The following is a 22348-nucleotide window of genomic DNA, read 5'->3' on the forward strand; positions in this document are numbered from 1 at the left end:
AAGTTGAAGCAAACTTGGATTCTGCCGCAGGACAATCATCCAAAGTACACCTGCAGGTCTACGTCTGAATGGCTGAAGAAAAACAAAGTGAAGGATTTGGTGTGGCCTAAGTCCTGACCTGAATCCAATTGAGATGGTATGTGGCATGACCTTAAAAAACCAGTTCATTCTTGGGGGAAAAAAATCAAAAGGGGGCTAATAATTCTGACTTCAACTGTGTGTGTGTGTGTGTGTGCGCGTGTGTATGTATATATATATATATATATATATATATATATATATATATATATATATATATATATATATATATATATATATATATATATATATATATATATATATATATATATATCACAATTGAAGTCAGAATAATGAATTATTAGCCCCCTTTGAATTTTTTTTAATCTTTTAAAAATATTTTCCAATTGATGTTCAACAGAGCAAGGAAACTTTCACAGTGTCTCTGATAATAGTTTTTCTTCAGAAGAAAGTTTTATTTGTTTTATTTTGGCTATAAAAAGCAGTTTTTTTTTAAACAGCATTTTAAGGACAAATTAATAATTTTTGCCACTTAAGCTAATTTTTTTCTCAAAAGTCTACAGAACAAACCATCGTTAAACAATAAATTGCCTAATTACCCTAACCTGCCTAGTTACCTTAATTAACCTAGTTAAGCCTTTAAATATCACTTTAAGCTGTACAGAAGTGTCTTGAAAAATATCTAGAAAAATATTATTTAATGTCATCATGGCAAAGATAAAATAAAACAGTTATTAGAAATGAGATAATAAAACTGTTATAGAAATGTGTTGAAAAAATCTTCTCTCTCTCTCTCTCTCTCTCTCTCTATATATATTTATATATATATATATATATATATATATATATATATATATATATATATATATATATATATATATATATATATATATTCTAAATATAAATATTCTATAATAGTTTAGATACCAACTGTCATTATAGATGACATCCATCTGTATCTATAGAATGTGACATTCTTAAAATATTGAATTTCACCCATATCAATTCCAAGACCACTGCCAAATTCTCATCGTAAACAATCTGCCCTTGTCTCAATTGCCAGCAATCCATCACTCCATAATTTCAATCTGTCATTTACCTTTTTTGTTGTTCCTGAAGGATTGCTCTCACAAAGATCCTGCAGAGGCTCCGCAGGTCTGCTTAACCAGAAGCAGCATGTGATGGAAGCAAGGCTAAAATGACAACTCTTTATCTCAAACATTTCATGGAGCGAGACCATTTCATAAGGGCTCCCTGGAGGCAATTTTTTAAAGAAGTTTTTTTTTCTTAAGATGAAACATTTGGATCCAACACTCAAAATAGTCAGACAAAATAATTAAAACAGACATCTGTCATCTCTTAAATTCAACACAACTTGTTGTGGGTTTCTAATTATTTCATCCATATGGGATTGACTGCATGGCGTAATGCAATATTGGCTCATTTTACGGTAAAAAAACGTTATCAAAAAGGCAACGGCTATCAAAAAAGGAACAGATTAGCCAGGATAAATCTAATTCTTTAGATTCAAACATGACTTTCTTCTTCAGACTACAAACCATGCTGTCATTGATCATTCTAAGAAAATAAAATGGTGTTCCAAAATGATGTCCGCCAATACAGAAAAATTAGACACATGTTGGACTGACATATTCTTCCCCTAATTGTAATCTTTATTTTATTGTACTTCCATGTGTAGAATAAAATCTATAAAAGCATATAGCCATTCTTTCATACAGATTCAATAATCAAAATCTCAGCAAGCGATTGCTATAAACGGTGTCCACGGTCTACATGTTTGATTCTCTGCTGACGTGAGAAGCATTGTTATAATACCAGTTATTATATTGCACTTAAACGAATTTATTGTTGCAGTGTTGTAAATTTAGCAGCCAATTTTCTCCTGGATATCAAAACAAATGAACTGTCAGAAGGATAATAACAAGAAACAAACTGGGATTTTAAAGCGATGGCTGAGGGACTTAATTTTGTTTTTACATTTTATTCCTCAAATGAGAGACAACAAAGCAGCTCTGCAATATTGTTTTGCCACAATTACTCAAAACCATAATTCAGAATTATGTTTTCACCGTCAATTAATACACCCTGTGAAGTGCTCTGAATGTGAATTAGGAAAATGGTAGCACTAACTCAATTTTAGCAGGCACCAAATGATATTAAATGATAATGCAGACAGTATTTGTAGGAATTGAAAGATATTTGTATGGGATTATGTTTGAACATTTGAGAGTAACTTGAAATACACAATAGGGAAGTCTAAAAGTTTTTGAGTTAAAGATATCTCATGTTGGTGTTGACGCACATCAAATTGTTTTAAATTTTGTTTTGCCTCATTCGACATCCAGATTTCTTGACTAACTGAATCATGTTTAATGTTTATCACCTTTCTTTTTATATTTATTTTGTGTTGTCACTTGTCACTTTATGTACACTGGAAACGTCTGTTGCCAAAACAAATTCCTTGTGTGTGTGAAGCACACTTGGCAATAAAACTGATTCTGATTCTGATAGCACGGATTTCTCCATCTGTTTACCTGTCTGTATGGCTTTATTTGCATACAAAAACATTATTTTATATAGCCTACATAGAAAACATATAAATGCAGAGAGTATCTACTTTGTTTTAAATACAGCAAGAAGTTGGTTCGAGCTGTGGCAACCCCTGATATATAAGGGACTAAGCGGAAGGAAAATGAATGCTCCAAACTGCATAGTTTACATTCGATTGAATGATCTATCATTGAATAAACATTCAACATGTCAAATAATTCATTGTAAAAAAAAGAATTGTTTTCCAGTGACCTTTAAAGGGTCACGAAACACCAAAAGACATTTTTTGAGCTGTTGACAGTCGTATATGTGTCCCACACTGCTAAAAACACTATTAGGACACCTATATTTCACTAAAAAGTGTAAATTGGTTGTTTTTGCGTTATTTCAAGCAAATTCGTACTTCCTGTTTGAAACAAATTTTTGAAGCTGCGTCATGGGCATGACATAATAGCGTTGTATTCCAGCGTGCAGACTGGGCGTCTGTGCCTGAGTGAGTCTTATTACGTCTTATAGTGTGTTGCATTAATGCATGAGTAAGGCTTGGTTCAAACCAATCAGCGCGCTCTATTGTGCAACTTCATTAATATTCATTAGTGTCACCGTGTGTACGCCACAGAGACGCCACGTTGTGTTGGCAAAACAAGCGTGAAGTGTTGCTTTTATAGTTTGCTGCCATTAAGTTTCGTTTTCATTTTCTCTCTGTGTGAGCTCAGCTGGATCATGTGTGGATTAACAGTGTACGCGACGCTCGACAACATTAACTTACATGTCTAAGGAGGATTATTGTTTACCTGAGAGCTGTTCTCATCTGCAAACGCTGAAATCCGGATTCGCTTGTAACGTTAGTCTCCTCTTCATAAAGACGCGGCTCTAGTTGCTAGTGATTGTCCTGTCTCTACAGATTTGGTAAGTGAGCGACCAGTGCTCTTTGTTTATTCAGTTTGTTCGTATCGAATAAAGTTAACTATTGCACTGAGTGCAAACATAGCACCGCATTTTGTGACCGGAATAACACACGCGACTTTCTGACACTACCTGCCGTGTGCATCTAAGTTTCCGGGAAATGCAGAGGTTTTTTTTCTCTCATTCGCCGTGCGGTATCAAACATTGCATGAAAAATACACGCTTAGAGCAGATCCTCGAATCAAATATCGCGTTTGTCGCGAGGGGCATGAATGAATTCCCTGAATGAAAGAGCCAAACTGCAGTTAAAGTCCAACATTTAATAATTTGGCAAATAATTCGACTACAGATGTCCATGTAGGTTAAACACCATCACTTTCTCATGTGTGTGTATTTTGACTGAAACTCGCGCGTGCCCAAATAGACACTCCCACACCATCCCACTTTAGTTCCTCCGACACTCCCCCCTAAACAGAGCTGGACACGCCCACTTTTCTGACTTTTTCCAAAGTAGAGGTGTGAAAACACCCAGCTAAAACGAGGGGGTTTCATGGCCCTTTAAGTGATGTCAACTTACATTCAACTAAGTTAAACTTTATAGTTGAATTAACTGATTAAAATTATAAAGAAGAATAAAGAAATAGAAAACATTTGTACATTTTGTTAGTGTGTTGGCTGTTATTTATTTAAAAAGCCTGATGTCACGAGGAAACATAGCTATTTTACGTTTTGTCAGATTAGTGGCTCAAAAGGAGATGTGGCACAAAACCTCATCCCTAAACCCAATCTTTATTGGGGGATTAGAAAGTTGTACTAAAATTCACAAATTAGATTGTACAAATTCATACGATTTAGACAATAAGCAAAAAATTATGAATTGGCCTTATGAATGAGTTAGCGTTGATCAATAAAATCAATAGTAATTCATTTTATTGTATAACAAAACACTTTTATTTTTATTGTTGAAAATGTAAGATGTTTCTTGAATAAGTTATTCAAATAAATCAGAATCAGTTTTATTGACTGCACTAATATATATATATATATGCGTTTGTGTTACACTCGTGGCTCGTTCCTACTCTCCCAATCAGTGCTCTCCCTCGCCAATCACCTGCACCTGTTCCCTTAATCATGCTATTATAAATCCTCCCCATTTCCAGTCGTACAATGGCTGGAATCAATGTCTGATGGTTCACTTTACCTGCTCCCTGACTTGCATTCTTCTGTTGATGATTCTCCTCTCTTACAAACGTTTAACCAGTGGATGTTTCTCTCAAAGGGAAGTGACTTTACACTATGTCTGCTTGAAGCTATCTGTTTACAACATAAACAACTACTCCTTAGCTAAATTGCAAAGACTCTCACTTACCTGCTCCTCCTGTTTATTAATGCACTACTTGTTTGAATAAAATGATGAAAAGAGATAACCCTAGTCCTCATTGTGTGACCGTGACAATATGCTGTCAAATAAAACACATAGTGGCGATAAATTCTGTATATGCTTTTTTCCACCTTCGGGACTACAAAAGAACAGGTGAACTGGCAGCGAAAAACTTTTAAAGAGAAAATGCGTTGTGTTGCGTTGGCATAAATTGTCGTGGTACACAAAAGAACATCTGGTCACACATAGAGTACAACTATATTTGATCCTCACCCTGAAGTGAATGCAGAAGCAGGTGGTTGATAAGCAGCGACTGGGTGACTGGGACCCCATCTTCAAATGTCCCCCCTGGCCATTCACTCAGTCCACATCATTTGAACCTCATCCTAAAGCCAGAATTGAGGTCTCCTTGACATTTCCAGAAAGCCTCGAGAAGACCAGGAATCCCCCTGTGGCGCATAATTTAACATTACATGGACACGAGGAAGCAAAATGACTTTGGCCAACCAGAACATATGGACAACATAACATTTCGGTTATTCTAGAACTGCAGGTACACTGCAAAAATGCTTTTCTTAGGCCCCGTTTACACTAGTGCGTTTTAGTTTTAAAACGGCGTTTTAGAATGAAAACGATCCGCGTCCACACTCGCGTTTCACCCAGCGTTTCTGAACTGCTCTCCGTCCACACCAAAACGCTGAAAACGCACATCACGTGACCACACACAGACTCTCAGGCAAGCGCTGCAGCTCATCTACCCAGATGAGAGCTGTGCTAGTCGGACTTCTCATCAAGCATCTCCCGCAGGATCTAATCTCACTATATTTATTAAACGTGATATTTCATTCATCTTGTTGTCTGTATCTAACGACATATTCCCTGATTTTGGTCCCTGGAATCTATTACTTGTTCTCAGGTAACGTGTTTTGGCTAAGCGCAAAGATAAGTTAATGATTAATGTAAGCACGTACATTCTGTATATTGACTGATCGCTTGCCTTTATTTCCTATAATGTATAAACTTATTGTATGTTATACTTTTATAATGGCCATTATCGATTAAAACTGATATTCACCAAAAGAGAGGCTGTGTTTCGTATTTTCACTGAAATTGAAAGGAGGCAGTTGTTATCGGCTCCGTTTTGTTATAAATATGCACACAGTGAAGATGATGCTCATATATGCAGCACGACGCCTCAACATTTCTGCTGTCTGTTAAGTTGTTAATATTAAAATGAAAATAGGCAGTTCCTTAAATCATGTTTACATTTTATTGTTGAGAAAGTGAAACAACGTAGCCAAGGTGATGTGAATGAAGTTATAAAGCTGTTCCCTTTGAAGATTTACGCGTGTCCTTATATCATGTTTACATTTTATTGTTGAGAAAGTGAAGCAACGTAGCCAGGGTGATGTGAATGAAGTTATAAAGTACACTGTTCCCTTTGAAGATTTACCCGTGTCCTCAAGATAGTCTGTTTTCCATATCAAATTGAAAAGAAGAGACTGCAGCCTTGATCAAACTTGCGAAGTTTTAACTTACACGGAGAAGATGCAGGACTGAACTTTGTGTGTTAGGCTACTTAATATTCAGGAAAAGCCCCAATCAGAGAGGCGAATGTCTGCAGCCCCGCCTCCGTTTTCAGATGTCTCCGTTTTCCATCATCCACACTGAGACGGAGCAGCAGCGTTTCAGAATGAAAACGGCCTCTCCAGCGTTTTCGAAACGCTCCGTTTTCGGCGCTCGAGAACTCCGGCGTAGTGTAGACGGATGGCGTAACCGTAGCAAAACTTATGCGTTTTCAAACTAAAACGCATTAGTGTAAACGGGGCCTTAGAGTTTTTGTCTTGTTTCTAATCCAAATATCTAAAAATTCTTCAATCAAGAAGCGATTTCTAGACAAGTAAAACAAATTGTCCTGTTTTCAGAATTAATATGCCAATATTAAGTGAGATTCTTAAGCAAGATAATCTTCCAATGGGGTTAACAAAATAATTGTATATTTTCTTTTGACATTATTTTTCTTAACCCATTGGTATATTAAGTTTGTTGAAGTGAAAGAAAGAACAAATTATGTAACTTTACATTTAAGAAATACACAATTCTTGAATGAGTCATGTATATTTGGTGATTTGTTTCTACTATGGGGCCACATATCGGTAAAACAACAACTGTACCACATCAGCATAATGAAAAGGTGTCCCGCTCCCTGACTTCTTCATAGGGGGGCTGTAAGGACAAGCTCCACGGAGATCGTATCTTGCTGAAAGAAAATAAAATGGCAAATGGTCCAATTCAGCAGTGTCTTCCTTGAGACAACAGGACAGATGAGATCTAATGAAAACAGTCCAAGACACAGTCAACAAGCAATCTCACGACCTTTCAAGAAGCATTTACTGGGGCTCCACTGGACACGTTTCTGACATCAGGATCATGGACAGCGGCCAAACAAGAGTGCACTGCAGGACAATGGAGGACACAGTTAATAATAACTGACTTGAAAGAAATGGCACATGGTATAAATGCAAATTTAAATGGTGAATGAGAACTCATCCTTCTGCAGGTTGTTTTCATCTCCGATTGTGGCATTATGGTGCACCTGGTCCTACAAAGCATCAAATTATTTAGACAAGTGTGAAGAAAAAAGATACAATATCAAAAGCTCCATATTGTTACACGTCCCCTTCAATGTTTAGCAGTGGGCAGCAGAGAAACTGTGGGCTGGATCCTGTGGTTTTCTTCAAGCATTAACAACATGCATGTGGGTGTTAGAAATCAAGTGGCTGGTCTGCTGTTTTTTGCCTTTTTTAAACTAATGTCTATTAATTTAGTCATTAAAACAGTTTGAGATTGATTTATTATATATTTAAAACAAATCTAATTTTAGTGATCCAAATCAGGACACATCAGGTGGGGAATTTAGAAACGCAGGCTTATTCTGAAAATGTACCTCTATATACACTTGTGGAGAGCGCCAAATTTATTCCAGGAGCTACGTTTTATTTGCAGTTTTTGTTTTTGTGAATCCACTAGAGGCCGATGTGTACGCTTTTTGAGATCTCAAATTTCTCTAGCGAGTGCCATTTGCGCCTGCTGTTCTCATGTAAATATACCCGAGGCTGCTGTCGACTGACCGTTGATTGACTGAATGACTGACTGATTGACCGATTGACTGACCCATGCTCCTCCATCCCTAAACCCTACCAATTGGGTTTTCAAAAGCACAGATTGGCCTGCCCACCCACTTCCTTAAACCCAAGCCAACAGTTTTCAAAAGCAATCCAGAAAAAGAAAAGCCCTCACCTGATTTTTACCAAGCTTTCAGATTTTACCACATTTTCACCCTGTTATTTACTTATCTTATTTCTTGGCTTCTGTTTTTCCTCACCTGCTTTCAGGAACCATTCTTCGTTGTACTCAAACACCATCGTCGTGGTCAACTTCACTCTGCATCTCAAATTCTTAGACGTACATGGCGAGCAAACTAGACAAACTGGTAATAGCAGGAAAGCTGTCCATATGGAGGTAACTGGTCATCTGGTAAACATGAAAAGGAACGGCGTCAAATCGCCCCATTGCATTTATTTTAAAAATGAAATGCAGCCATACCTACCTCTGGCTACATAATTCATTATCTCCAGAAATGTATACAGGGCTATGTTTTCAGAATGAGCCTATGTTGGAAATTTATCAGATATGTCCAAATTGTCTCTGCAGTATTATTTACTGTCACAAAAAAGTACAAAGCTGTCACTGCAACACTACCTTTTTTAAAAGTTAGACTTTTGTACTGTGAAGTGTCTTATTGTAAATACATGAAGTGGTTTCAGAACATTTTGAATGGTAACTCCTGCAGTGACAGGTTTATAAAGGTGAATTTAATACTTGACCTTTTAAGACCTTTGTAGGACAAAGTAAAGAAAAATGTACAATGAACACATACAATAAATTATACCAGCAACACTTTTACAAAATAAAACCTTGTATGTGTCAGAATGACCACCAATCTAGCCCTTGGCTTGCAGATTGCTAGAGACAACACATTTGTCATGAAGAATTCCACCACACATCTCACACACACCAGTTCCAGTTCTCAACCTGATTGCAGACAGGCAGCTGGAAATGAATCATAGATTGATTTCATGGACTATATATTCACCTCTCACAGACACATTGCTGAGTCTTGTTGTACAGTATGTTTACCTGTAATACTGCGCAGCATTTTCTTTGTCTAGTCTTACTGTGCCTTTAGATTCTGCCTTATTTCTTTGTTTACTCTGTTTGCCACCTGCACAGACTTCTGCCTGTGGCCACGACTAGGCTATTGGATTACCCTCATGATACCGTTTGTTCCTGTTTGACCATTGCCTGCCTGACTAAGCTGTTAATAAACCGTGTTTGGAACCTCATCTCCATTGTCACCCGACTCCTAGTATTACAGTACCAAATTTCCATTTTAATTTATTATACAAATGAAAAGAAAACATAAAGCAGCTTAGATTTGAAGATCTTTTGGGCTTAGAAAATTCAACTTAATTCAAGTGGAAAAATAATTGTCATATTCACAAATATTTACTTCTGTTTTAAGCCCAGATTTGCTCAGTTTCTCACAAAACTGCGCTGCCTTTCTTCATTTTTCTTCCCAAGTCGATCTTCTTCATCTGTGTCTTACTTCAAGGACGCTTTGATGTTTGTCTTGGAAACAAAAATACTTAGATTATCAGGAAACAGCAGGGAAGATACCACTTTTAATGAATGTAGCAGGATCAACATAAGGAAGTAAAATAACAAGGCAATCAAATAAACACACATAAAGAAGTAAAGTCTCCTCATCTTCATAGAAATTGGATTCAACATCAACAACAACAAAAAGAAAAACTGCAAACTTAAAAAATAGTGGTGGTACCCTGTAGAGAGAAAAAAAACTTAGCTTGACAAAGTCTCTTTACTTAACTTTTCTAAGATTGTGGTTGATAGAAATAGGCTGGCAACAGACAGACAGATACTGTCCCATGAGTTACTTTTATAAGTAATGCATTGCAATCTTGTGAAAAAATAAATGCACTGCATTACTAATTACTTAAAAAAATAACTTTGAGTTATTTTACTGCAAACACCACAAACAAAATGGGTAGAGTTGCAAGAGCTGTTCATAAGTTTGTGCTTAAACTGGGATGTAAAGTAGGCTACACATTAGTAAAGCTACGGTCACACTGGACTTTTCCCCTCATAGACTTCCATTCATACGCACACAAATGCGTCAGACCAGAAATGTAAGCTCATGAGACAAGTTTCGAAGTTCGATGCGCTGCAAAGTTCAAGCTTGGTGAACTCTGACCTGCGAAATTGCATCACTTGACAGTGTGAGACCAATCAGATATCAAAACATCATCATTTCTGGATAGAAATTTAAAATATAGACCAATCGCTTACTTTTATAAATGTCTAATCATCGTGATTAATCCCGTTCCTTTTATGACTTTGGCATAACTAACTGCTACGCAACTACTACCTAGTTTTGTAATTAGATTTGTTCTTACTTTGGTTGCACCACATGCTCTTAAGGCAGAATGGAGTTAGTAGGTCTATAAGCTCTACATTTAGTAAATGTATAGTCACATTGAACGACATTTTCGTCATCAAATGAACTGCTGACTAATCAGGACGTAGCTGGGTTTATCACTTTATGGGGTCCCCTCACTCATTTCTGTGGCTACCGTTATTTGCAGCACATTTCTGTATTTGCATGTGTTTTGAGAATTTGTGTGCATGTGTGTGTTGTGTTTTCTCAATTGGTTACTTTTTTAAAATTGTTAATTGTTATGCATTGATTGACGTAATACCCAATCAGGAGTCCGTTCTTCGTACCTTGCTTAAATGATCTAAGATGATTTGTCAGATCCTGGATCTGTTAATCTTGATAAATGATCTCTGGCTAATTTGGTTTTTCAAACAAGTTCGCAGATCAGATTCAAATGTCTGGATAAACTGATCTGTGATCGCTGCGTGTGTTGTGAAGGACTGATCTATCGATCCTTGAAATCATGATCAGCAATGTAATGATTAGCTGACCGCACAGCAGCAAAATGACACCATCTAATTAATATTCAATTATCCATGTGAGTTAAATTACATAAAATTTGTAGTAAACGGTTTGTAAAATATGACAGGCAATAACTTTCCACAGTTGTTATGAGCTGCAGGGTTTATACTTTCATGTGTCAGAAGTATATATCATGTATTTCAGTGCATATCAATGTATTTATTTCTACATTTAGAGAAGACTTTCTTTATTATAGTAGCATAAGCCTACTCAAGTTTTTTTAATTGGCGTAAGGAATAACTGTATAAATATTTTGCATCAAAAAAGCATTTTTATAGTAAAGGTATAGTAAAGAGAACAGCAGCCATGAATGGCACTCGTGAGGTAAATTTGAGATCTCAAAAACGTACACGGCACCCTCTGGTGGATTGGCGAAAACAAAAACTGCAAATAAAATGTAGCTTCTGGAAGATATTTGGCGCTCTCCAGAAATGTATATAAGGGTATGTTTCAAAATAAGCCTGGGTTGGGTTCATTTTCTGTTGCAACTACGCTCATTTTTTACTTGCGCATAGAAGTAACTGTTTCTATCTCAAATTTCATAATATTTGAGACCGCCCTGTTGTCAAGATTCTTGCCCTGGAAATCCTGGTTCAGTTTAGCCAACAACAAACCCCTTTTGTTTCATTTTGTTTAATAAATAGTTTTAATTCTTTGTTATACATGTTGGCAGTCTATACCCTAATGTTTTTTTCTGGTTCGACTGATTAGTGCAGTCCAAAACATGAAACTATCTAATGGTTTTTAGCAGTAATAATCACCTTTATATGTGAGTTTCATTTGGTTCAGTGGCATTGTTTACATTCTGCTCTCCAATATTGCCGACTGATGATGGTCATGAAAACACTCTATAATCCCAACACAATCTCATGGCAATTCGTAACTTGATTTAGTGGCAAATTCGTATGATCACATTCGTACAGTTTAATACGATTTACTCATCCCCCAATGATGGGGGAAGGGGAAGGGATGGGTGTCACACCTTTTTTTTTTAATCGTACATTTTCGTACGACTGAACTCCACTTTCGTAGCCACTAAGCTGACAAAACGTAAAATACTTACGTTTCCTCACGAGATCAGGCTGTTAATCCAGTTTTTCCCAACCCTGTTCCTGAAGGCACACCAACAGTACATTTTCAGCCTCTTAATAATCAACCACACCTGAATTATTCCATCAGAACATTAGAAGAGACTCCAAAACCTGAATAGAATGGGTCTGATATTTGACATCCACAAAATGTACTGTTGGTGTGCCTCCAGGATCAGGGTTGGGAAACATTGCTAAAATCCACAGATGAAACTAGAAAAACTCATAGGCCTATACTCAAAAATGACCAATGATTTGCCTCGTCCAAAAAAGTTTCAAGCATATCCAGGGTGTTTTCAGGTAACTGAACTAGGAAATCAGGTGTTCTAAATAAGTCACTTCCTATTGAGGAAGAAATGCCTTATGGGAGTTTTTATTTATATTTATTTAGTTTGCTCATCTCACACCGGTGTTTCTTTAACACATTTCTTCATTAATTAGCCCACACGTAGCGCACATTAAGCAGCCTCTCTAGTTTGTTGTGTCTCTCTGGATGCTGTTCAGGGAAAATCTAACACATCCAGAGATCCTGCACCAGGTGTGCAGTTTCAGGGCATGTTCGTGACGGTATAATGCTGTACGCTGGCCTAAGGACAAAATGATTGAGCTTTTGTGAAGAGGAGTTTGTGATCAAACAGCTCAGACACTCGGCAAGCTAAACCTTCGATTTCTCAAGAGTTTATATCCTGTACTAGATTGAGTCATAAACCAAATACATTTTATTCACCCATTTCTTTGTATTCATGAGCATCATTCAGTTACCGTGTTTCTTTTCTATGTTTTCATACTGATTTAAAAGTGTTGGATTACAAAAAAATGCTTATTACAACAAAAAATCCATCAACTCAGAATTATTTAGACTGTAGTATATTATATTAAGTTATATTATATTATATTATGTTATATTATATTATATTATAGTATATTTTATTATTATATTATATTATATTATATTATATTATATTATATTATATTATATTATATTATATTATATTTTATTATTATATTATATTAATTTATATTATATTATATTATATTATATTATATTATATTATTCAATATTATATTATAGTATATTTTATTATTATATTATATTATATTATATTATATTATATTATATTATATTATATTATATTATATTATATTATATTAATTTATATTATATTAATTTATATTATATTAATTTATATTATATTATATTATATTATATTATATTATATTGTATTATTCAATATTATATTATAGTATATTTAATTATTATATTATATTATATTATATTATATTATATTATATTATATTATATTATATTATATTATATTATATTATATTATATTATATTATATTTTATTATATTAATTTATATTATATTATATTATATTATATTATATTATATTAATTTTAAGAGTTATCTTTAAAGACATTTTATAGATATTTTGAAGAAAGCTGAAAACCTGAAACCATCATTGATTTCCATTGTAAGAAAAACAAATACTATGGAAGTCAATAGTTACAGGTATCCAGCATTCTTACAAATACCTTTTTTATAGAATGTTTAGAAGCTTATAAAGTTTTGAAACAAGTAAAGGGTGAGTAAATTTGTAAATTTTTAATTGAACTATCACTTTAAAATAGTATTATTTAACTGTAAATACAGCATAATGCTGGCCGAGAGAGCTTATGAAAAAACAAAAACAGACAGATAAAATGTCTTGGTTTTTGGGGGCCTTTAGGGTCCTCAAACCCATTTCAGTTTTGGTCAGTACTATTTGTAGCACATTTCTTTATTTGCATGTGTTGTGAGAATTTGTGTCAAATTGATGAAGATGTTGATCAATTGAAAGAATTTGATGATTTCTTTTACTTTCTATTTGTTACATGCAAGTTTTATTTTGAGCTCTCTCAGCCACCATACATAAACAATAAAAAATGGCTAATTTACAATTTTAGCTGTTGTTTTTTCATGTGCCTTTATATGTTTTACAGATTGAACTCTTAAATTTGCATTCTGGGCGTGTTTACAGTGAGTGCTCTGTCATACTCTTTTTATATTTTTATTATTTACTATTATTTTTCTAGTTTCACAGTCATTAGTATTTTTGGACCAGCTCGCATGTCAATTTGTGTTGATTCTGTATTTTGACTTACTTCAGCTGTTTTTTTTTTTTTTTTTTTGTGGCTTTTTCAACTTCTTCAACAGCCCAACTATCAGCTTCTAACTATCAGAACAACCTTCTTTTTATTATATATATTTTTTACAGTTACTGTGTTCGTTTATTAAGATTATTCCCATTTCCATTTGTGAATTAAGATTTTTTTAATGTATTATGAGCTCATTTACACCAAATTTTATGCTATTTTAGCATCATTATAATAAAAAAAGAAAGAAAAACATTATTGCATCGAAACAGAAAACAAACAAAAAAAAATCGGCAATTATTTCATTAAAAAACAATACAACAGTGACTAGTTGACTTAACTTTAAAAATTGAGCAACAAACTGTTGGCTTAAAATTAAAGGTTAAGATGCTCCAGGATTGGCCAGCCTTGTCACCAGATATGAACATTATTGAGCATGTCTGTGGTAAGATAAATGTAAATAATAAGTAAAAATTCTACTTAACAGTTTCACGTTACAATGGGTTTACTCAATGTTTTAAAGTATATTAATTACGTTTTTTTACAGTGTAGAAAGCAAAAACTACTATAAAGATCTACACTCACCGGCCACTTCATTAGGCACACCTGTCAACTGCTTGTTAATACAAATTTCTAATCAGCCAATCACATGGCAGCAACTCAATGCATATAGGCATGTAGACATGGTCAAGACGATCTGCTGCAGTTCAAAGCGAGCATACACCAAATACATTTACATGAGTGGCAGTTCTGTGGGCGCAAATGCCAGAGATCAGAAGAGAATAGCCAGACTGGTTCGAGCTGATAGAAAGGCAACAGTAACTCAAATAACCTCTTGTTACAACCGAGGTATGCAGAAGAGCATCTCTGAATGCACAGTATGTCAAACCTTGAGTCAGATGGGCTACAGAAGCAGAAGACCACACCGGGTGCCGCTCCTTTCAGCTAAAAACAGGAAACTGAGGCTACAATACACACACGGTCACCAAAATTGGACGATAGAAGATTGGAAAAGCATTACCTGGTCTGATTTCTTCGATTTTTGCTGCGACAGTCAGACGGTGGGGTCAGAATTTGGCGTAAACAACATGATAGCATGGATCCATCCAATCTTCTATCAATGGTTCAGGCTAGTGGTGGTGGTGAAATGGTGTGGGGGATATTTTCTTGGCACACTTTGGGCCGGTTAGTACCAATTAAGCATTGTGTCAACGCCACAGCCTACCTGAGTATTGTTTTTGTCCATCACTTTATGCCCATCTTCTAGTGGCTACTTTCAATAAAGCACCTTTGGGATGTGGTGGAATGGGAGATTCACATAATGAATGTGCAGCCGACAAATCTGCAGCAACTGCGTAATGCTATCATGTCAATATGGAGCAAAATCTCTAGGGAATATTTCCAGTACCTTGTTGAATCTATGCCATGAAGGTTTAAGGCAGCTCTGAAGGCAAAAGTGGTTCAACCCGGTAGTAGTAAGGTGTACCTAATAAAGTGGCTGGTGAGTGAATATTTACCTGTGGAAATTATTAAAATACTTTCATTATTGTACATGCATTGCACATTAAACAATGTTTCAATCGATTGAATTAAAACATGTTTATATTTAAGCCTACTTTGATGTTACTGTACCACATGAAACAGAATTTAGTCCGCCTGAAGGAAAACATATTTTCACAGTGTGCAGTCCCCTTTCTTTTGGTGTAATTTGTAAGTGAAATTCAGGTCAAGCGCCTGTAATGGATCATTAGCTCTTGGTTCTGCCTTTCAGAAACTTGCACGGCACTGCAGTACTCATATGCTTATCGGTGACTAAGAATATGATATAAATTGGTCAGGGATCGACTGAGAGCAGCAATTAAATTCTGCCAGCTCATTTGATTTGTTTTAGAGGGTTTTGAACTATGCTGTACAGAGCATTTCCATTTCATCTTTGCTTTTCTCTTTTCTCTTTTCATCAGTTGGCAAGATTATGGATCTGAAATGAAGACACATGCAAAAAAAGAATGTTGAGCAGAGTTGGGTGTAATGCGCTCCACAGTAACGTCTTACTGTATTCTAATTACATTTTTGAGGAATGCAGTAGTGTAACGAACTACATTTTAAATTTGTGTAATTGGTGTATTGTGTGGCGGCCCTTTCCTCTGTGGCGGATTAATAAAGGGACTAAGCCGAAAAGAAAATGAATAAATGAATGTGTCCAGTGTGTAATTTACAGTTACTGAAGTCAATATGAGCATAAAACCAAAAATATTTTGGTTAACTTTTTCAAGCACTTGAATAGAAAGAATTCTACGACAATACTCGTCACCAAGGAGAACACCGGCGCCCAGAAACATGGTGGCCCAATTCAGCCTAAACAGGCTAAATTGAATGTTTGTGCAGGATTTTTGATCATGCCTTCTGAATGTGAAGAGAAGGCTGTTCACATATCGCATCTTTTGCGCACGCTTGAATACTGGGAGCCAAATTTCCCAGGTGCACTTAGCTAAAAATCGCGAGTCACATGACAACAACTGACCGATCACATTCATGCTTTGTATGGAATATACACATTACGGTAGACTAATTACCTCAGACAAACACAGAAGCATACTATGAATGTCAATGGTAACAGATATCTAGTTTTCTTCATGTCTTCTTTTGTGTTTAGAAAAAAAGACAAGGAGGTTTGGAAGGAGTAAATGATGAGAGAATTCTCTCATGCCTATTGAATATGTCAAGCTGCTATGAGCAACCCATGTTTTTCAGTAAATATTAAATTACTAAAAGAGCTGCAGTTCATTTAATATTTTTATTGGTATTTTTATATGTTATAAAAGTAACTTAAAAGTAAAGTAATTAGTAATTTGATTACTTTTTGCATCATTAATTAACTTATTAGGTAATTAGTAATTTAATCGGATAACAATTTTCCAGTAGTAGTCAGTCATTTGTAATCTATTGCTTTTTAAAGTAACTTACCCAACACTGCTGTTGAGGTAACATTTTATCCCTCAATATGCTACATTCAGGGCATATTAAATTGAGTGTTACAGATTAACTGGTGCCCAGTATATGAATATTATTATAGCTATATCAAAAGAGTCTTAAAATGGTCTAAAAATACAATATGAATTCAAAAAGATCTAAATATTTGAGTTCTAAATGTCAATCTGAAGGTGGCTGATTGGGTTTAGAACCAAATAACTGGCAAGTCAGCACTGGTACAAATCTGAGTGAAAAATATAAACAGTTTAGAATGGCTGCTTGGGTTAAAAACAACTTAACTGGCAACACAGTACTGTGCAATTTGACTTAAAAAAATAACAATAATGGTGGCTGATTTGGGTAAAAACAGCTTAAAAAGCTGGAAGTCCATGTTTGACTTAAATTTAAAGAATTAAAAATGATTTCTGACAAACACTCAACACAACAACACAAAATTGAATTATGTTCAATAAACTTAAATTTGTTTAGTTAATCAATTTGAGATGAATGAATTGTGTGGAACCCTGCATTTTTACAGCGTGTGTTCAAATTTACTGGGGTTGTAAGTAGTCAAGCAATTCAATTCCTTATACAGTAAATAAATAATGCTTCAGTGATTATAAAAGTAATAAAAATACATCATACTTTGATGAATCATATGAAATTCCAAGATACATCATAAAAAAAAAAGATAAAATTAAGAAATGCTTGATTGACTGATGTTTTGATGTAGTTTGTAGTTGAAGGTGAAGAAATATGATGAAATAATTGAACGTCCTTCACTGTGTGGATCAGTTTCTTCAGTTTAACATTCTGAATTCCACTCTCATTATGTGTGAGGTCTCCAGCAGCATCTTTAATGTTTTTATTTATTTATTTATTTTTTAAATATTTCTTATCATGGCAGATTTAAAGAAAACCTATTAAGCACAAATCACTTTTAGAAGTAGTATAGTTAGAAGCATAGAAGCATAGTTGTGTGGCAACAGTGTGTGAATATAACCAGCTTCTAATTGTTAAAAAATAATTAATTCTTTTTATTTACAATCACACTTCATAAAAACACTGCAGAAACTCTTAGATTGACATTTGGACATGTCATCAGAGGGGAAATCCTGTGCAATAGTGACAATCTCTACCTCATTATAGCAGAGACAGCCCTGAGTGAAAAGCAGCCATCCACATTTAAGAGTTTTCGGCATACCTGCTGACTAAGAGGCATTATAATGCTGAGTTTTAGGATGCACAAATGAACAATGAAGTCACTTTATTTGACATTTTTAGTTTTTTACAGATCGCATTTGATTTATCAAAGTATGATTCATTGTCGGCTTAGTCCCTTTATTAATCTGAATGAACCGCCAACTTATCCAGCACGTTTTTACGCAGCAGATGCCCTTCCAGCCACAACCCATCTCTGGGAAACATACATACACACACACACACACACACACACACACACACACACACACACACTCATGCACTACAAACAATTTAGCCTACCCAATTCACCTATACCGCATGTCTTTGGAAACCCACGCGAACTCAGGGATAACATTTCCACATAGAAACGCCAACTGAGCCGAGGTTCGAACCAGCAACCCAGCGACCTTCTTGCTGTGAGGCGACAGCACTACCTACTGCGCCACTGCATCGCCATCAAAGTATGACGTATTATATTAATTACTTTTATAGTTACTGAAAAGTAATTTGATTACTCAATAAGAAACTGAATTTCTAGACTAAGTACTACTGTCTCAATGAATAGACAACAGAAATATACATATTTTTTTCATTTGTTATATTTGAGTCAAACACAGACTTTTAGCTTTCTTTAAAGAAATTATATTCATGATATCAAATCCATTTATTATTTATTGTTTATGTATTATAATATATAATATAATTTATGATTTATTATTGTTATTTATTATATTAATTTGTTAATTCATTGTTTCATTAGTCCAGTTTTGGATCTGCCACTATGCTGACACATCGGCATTTGTAGCCCCGCCTTCTTTTGAAAAAAAAACACAATCTCATTTGAATTTAAAGCGACGTCACCAAAACAGCACAATTTGGATCAAAGTCTAATGCTGCGCTCACACCAGACACAGATGAAGCATCAGGCACGAGTGATTTACATGGTAGACCAATGCAACGACGCAAATATACATCCTGCGGCACGATATGCGCGAATGAGGTGATCTGAATGAATAGTGATGTGATGTGAATAATGCCTGTTGTTGGTGTCCTGGGAGGAAATCCTCCTGCCAACTCCAGACAACAGTTCATCAAATTGAGCTCGAATCAGTCGGAAGCACTGCTGAAAGCTTCCATCATCCAGGTTAAGTTTCTGGAGAAGTTGATGAGCCCACAGAGCTGGGTGCACCTCAGAATGGATCTAGAGGACTCAGACACGGCTCCAAACAAATCAACACTGTTTTTTTCAGCCTCTATAAAGCACATAAACACAGCAATTCTCTCAATAAAATCCATGTTAGCCATTTAGCAACAAAGCTAAAGTCACCAGGCAAAGAGAAGCCCTGCACATGATGCAAATCTGTGTCTATTGTGAAGTGAATTTGACACGCAAATGAAGCAAGCAAACTCAAAATGTTCATGCATCTATTTACCTGAGAAAAGCGCAATTTATTTTATACACAATCTAGGGATATCAGACGCTTATTTTACATCTTGTAAAAATAGGAATAATAGGTCCTCTTTATGATACTTTAAGCTCACTGTTTGGTAAATGTTGGTATAAACTTCCTATAATTTACGTCTAGGCACATTACACCATAGCAGACTGAGCAAGTCAGCAGAAGAGAGATACACCTTCAGTATAATCTGAAGGGAGTTTGGGATTAGTCTCGTTTGAGTTACACCGGATTTACTAAAACTCCAGCGCACACATGAATGATGCCGAACCATTGTTAAAAGCGCTTCATCTAGTCCTCTGAGTGCCTCAAGATAAGTGTAGATCAGTGGTTCAGAAACTACAACTCTCCATCGGCAGTCCAAAGGCTTTTTCAGTTCACATCACAGCTAAACAACAACATTTCAGATACAGCACAAGCAATTATAACCCTTCAAAAACAGCTTCTGACAGACATGTTAATTGATGAAGACCGGAAGCTTACATCTGTCATTTGAAAAGCCTTTTGAACACATTTATTTTTATCAAATCACAGTTGGGCAATTACAATACATGTAGAAGATAATCGACAGTACAGAGTTTTTTTCACTAAACCAAACAAACAAAAAGAAGCACAGTAGACATACATGATAATTAACCAATTCTCCATCACTGACAAAACAGACATATTTATGTCCAGTGTGTTTTTTTAATCCTTTTCTAAAAATGTAAACACTTGTGAATCAATATATTCATTTAATCTACGAAAATGCCACAGTTTGCTTTTTTAATGCAACACAGGGAAAAAGAAAACGTACTTTTTTAAAAATAAAGGTTTCAAATGCAAAATAGGCTCATTCTGAAAACGTACCCATATATATATTTCTGGAGATCACGAATTATGTAGCCAGAGAAACGTATGGCTACATTTCATCTTTAAAACAAACGCTAGGGGGCGGTATGATGCCATTCCTTTTTGCATTTACCATCTGACCGCTTACCTCCGTATGGACGGCTTTTCTGCTGTTACCAGTTACTCACCACAAATGTTGGAGTATTTGAGACGCAGAGAGGAGTTGACGGTGACGACGGGGTTAGAGTCTGGTGAAGAACGATTCCAAAAAGCAGGTAAGAGAAAAACAAAAGCCAAAAATGAAAATAAATCAGTAAATAACACAGTGAGAACGTGGTAAAATCTGAAAAGTGGTAAAAATCAAGCGACCGCAAGGGCTTTTATTTTTCTGGCTGGGTTTAGGGAAGTGGGTGGGCGCTGGTCAATCGTTGTGGTTGTTTTTACATAATGTCATTAATGATGTGAGAAATTCAGATGGAGGGCAGGAAGTGATTCTTCTACATACAGTAGGAATCGCTATCAGAACATCAAAATATTTCTGTTTTATATAATTGTTTAAATCGGCCAAGATAAAAAAAATGTCAAAAAGTTTTAATAAACTTCCAAAAGTTTTAGTTCATAAAGGGGGAAAGTTCAAGAAACTGGCTGAAAAACGAAATAAAAGGCGGCATGTAATAAACATTTATTCAATAAATCCATGTGTACAAATTTTTTTTGAACACGATAATTCGTTTGACAGCACTAATAAAGATTATATACAGGCAAAGCTATGTGTATTATATGTTATATATTATATGTGTAATATAAAAATCAGATACAAACATGACCACACTTATACAAAATCCCGGAGAATGTAAATAATGTGCCCTGCCATGTAATCGCTGCAATGAAATCTCCATCTTGATTTGCTTTAAACCACGTTTTAACTTGCGTTTCAGCAGAATAAACAAACATAACGTGAACATCGAGATGCGCATCGGTGAAAGTTTGTTGATGGTAAGTTCATTAAGTTCATTCCCCCTTAAATACATAAATAATAATCTAGACTATGGGACTTTTGTATGCTCTCATCTGTTGTTTCATGATGTCTGGAAGATATCCGCTTAGGGAAAAAACTGAAGCCTCTTGAATAATTAGTTTGTTGTATCACAGCAACAATTTAATTACCATGACAGTTTAATTTAAGTAATTATCTATAGTATGCTTCTGAATCCAAACACTATAGTATTTACTATAGTAATTTTCATGTTACGTGATAGCTTATTCAACATATGCCGCCTGAAAACTTGCCGCTCTTCATGATGTAAGGATCATGCCCAACATATGTGGTTATTTTCTATTTTTATCTCCTGTGAACTCTGGTATAAATCGCAAAAATACGGTACAAAATGACAAAAATTTTCAACTTATTAACTTCCTGCCCTCTATCTGAATTTCGCCCGTCACCAAAACCGTGTGATTTATAACAACCTTTTGGTTGGGTTTAGGGAAGTGGGTGAGTGAGGGGATCGGTTGGTTGGTCAGTCAGTCAGTCAGTCAACAGCGATCTCTGGTGGATTTACGTGAGAACAACAGGCGCAAATGATATTCATGAGAGAAATCTGAGATCTCAAAAAGCATACACAGCACCCTTTGGTGGATTTGTGAAAACAAAAACTGGAAAAAA

At 35.3% G+C, this 22348-nt stretch overlaps 2 long non-coding RNA genes across 3 annotated transcripts; one reads left to right on the forward strand and one right to left on the reverse strand.

Moving 5' to 3' along the window:
- Positions 1-1151: 1151 nt before the first annotated feature.
- Positions 1152-7501, forward strand: LOC141386147 (uncharacterized). Its single transcript, XR_012407454.1, has 3 exons — positions 1152-2871; positions 4080-5476; positions 6732-7501. It is a non-coding gene; the product is annotated as an uncharacterized lncRNA (long non-coding RNA).
- LOC141386148 (uncharacterized) lies at positions 4291-20934 on the reverse strand. Of its 2 annotated transcripts, none has more exons than XR_012407456.1 (5): positions 20871-20934; positions 8283-8431; positions 7274-7499; positions 6727-7157; positions 4291-5471 (listed from the first exon to the last, which is right to left on the reverse strand). It is a non-coding gene; the product is annotated as an uncharacterized lncRNA (long non-coding RNA). The 2 variants fall into 2 exon arrangements; XR_012407455.1 differs by having other exon boundaries at positions 4292-5346; positions 7072-7157.
- Between the last annotated feature and the right edge of the window lie 1414 nt (positions 20935-22348).

This window comes from Danio rerio, chromosome 1, assembly GCF_049306965.1.
Source record: "Danio rerio strain Tuebingen ecotype United States chromosome 1, GRCz12tu, whole genome shotgun sequence".
Taxonomy (NCBI): domain Eukaryota; kingdom Metazoa; phylum Chordata; class Actinopteri; order Cypriniformes; family Danionidae; genus Danio; species Danio rerio.